Source organism: Aotus nancymaae, unplaced genomic scaffold (genome assembly GCF_030222135.1).
Source record: "Aotus nancymaae isolate 86718 unplaced genomic scaffold, 86718_ANA_hifiasm-v0.15.2.pri h1tg000021l, whole genome shotgun sequence".
NCBI classification, from domain to species: Eukaryota; Metazoa; Chordata; class Mammalia; order Primates; family Aotidae; genus Aotus; species Aotus nancymaae.
The window spans coordinates 10,392,929-10,394,733 of NW_026988433.1; the positions used below are offsets into that span (position 1 = coordinate 10,392,929).

A 1,805-nucleotide genomic window follows, 5' to 3' on the forward strand; every position below is an offset into this window, starting at 1 on the left:
TCATCACCACTGCCTGTGGTCAGTCCTCTGTTACCAACAGAGTGAAACAGAATGCAATCGAGGAGAACCTACTCATTGCGAAAGCAAAGCCTGAGAAACCCCAAGAGTGATGGATCCACCAATTCTGGTGGCCACAGGGACGTCCCCAGTGTCTGGCTACACGCTGGCCGTGATGACCAGGTGTCCTTGGGCGGGAGAGGGCTCCAAATGCAGAACGGAGTCCTAGTGACCCAAGTGGTTCTTTGAGAAACCAAGACACGACACAGCTCCCCCAGGACCGCGCCACTGAGCTCCCAATCACAATTCAGCCGAGGACACTGTCTTAGTCCGCCCGGGCTGCCATGACACACAGTGCTTTGGACTGCGTGGCTTACAGACAACAGAAGTGCATTTCCCACGGTTTTGGAAGCTGGAAGTCCAAGATCAAGGCAGCCGCAGATTCAGCGTTTGGGGAGGATGGTGAGGACCTGCCGCTTGGTGCACAGATTTCCTCTCTGTGTCCTCACGTAGTGGAAGGGAGAAGGGAACTCTCTGGGGGCCTCTTTTATTAGGGCATGAATCTCATTCCTAAGGGCTGCACCCTTATGACCCCATCACCTCCCAAAGGCCCTGCCTCCCAATCCTATCATTTAAGGGATTAGGATTTCAAAAGGTAAATTTGGGGGGAAGAAGGAACAGATTCAGACCATAGCAGAAAACTACTAAAAGCAAATGCTACTCTTGATCTTAGCCAAGAGGCCAAGAAGCAATAAACTCATTTTTTTTTTTTTTAAACAGGGTCTTGCTCTGTCACCCAGGCTGAAGTGCACTGGTGCAATCACGGCTCAGTGGTGCCTCTGCCGCCCAGGCTCAAGTGATTCTCCTGCCTCCGCCTCCAGAGTAGCTGGGATTACAGGCACACGCCACCACACCCGAGTAATTTTTTTTTCTTTTATAGATATAGAAGAATGGGGAAAAGTGGGTACTAATTTTTGTATTTTTTATAGAGACAGAGTCTTGCTATGCTTCTTAGGCTGGTCTGAAATTCCTAGGCTCAAGCAATCTTCCCACCTCAGCCTCCCAAAGCTCTAGTACCGGTGTGAGCCACTGCACCCAGCCAAATTCACTCTCTTTTTCTGAGACAGAGTTTCACTCTTGCTGCACAGGCTGGAGTACAATGGTGTGATCTTGGCTCACCATAAACTTCGCCTCCTGGGTTCAAGTGATTCTCCTGTCTCAGCTTCCTGAGCAGCTGGGATTACAGGCATGTGCCACCACGCCCAGCTAATTTTGTATTTTTAGTAGAGATGGGGTTTCTCCATGTTGGTCAGGCTGGTCTTGAACTCCCAACCTCAGGTGATCCAACTGCCTCAGCCTCCCAAAGTGCTGGGATTACAGGCATGAGCCACCACACCCGTAAAGTATAAAATTCACTCATTTTTTGTATATCCACAAGTTTGTAGAATCACCACCACTATCTAATTTCAGAACTTTTTCATCACCCCAAAAAGAAACTCTGAACCTACTGGCAATCATTGATTTCCCATTCATTCCCTTCTCCAGCCCTCAGCAAACACCTATATATCTATCTCTAGAGTCATGATTTTATTTTTTAAAATGAAGAAATGCCACAACAGGGTTAGAAAAATTACAGAAAGGGAATTTAGAGTGGGGGAAAAAAGCCTCAGACAAGACTTCCTTCCCTATCTGGTTTTAGCCTGCCTGTTCTTCCAGAGTTGGGCTCCATAGTGTAAATGCAGACTTAGTTTCTGTTGGGACCTGGCCAGAAAATTCGCATGAGGCTTTCTCTCCTATGTGCTGGGCAG

At 48.1% G+C, this 1,805-nt stretch overlaps 1 pseudogene; it reads right to left on the bottom strand.

Moving 5' to 3' along the window:
* Positions 1-631: 631 nt before the first annotated feature.
* Positions 632-750, bottom strand: LOC135276288 (U2 spliceosomal RNA; annotated as a pseudogene).
* Positions 751-1,805: the final 1,055 nt, after the last annotated feature.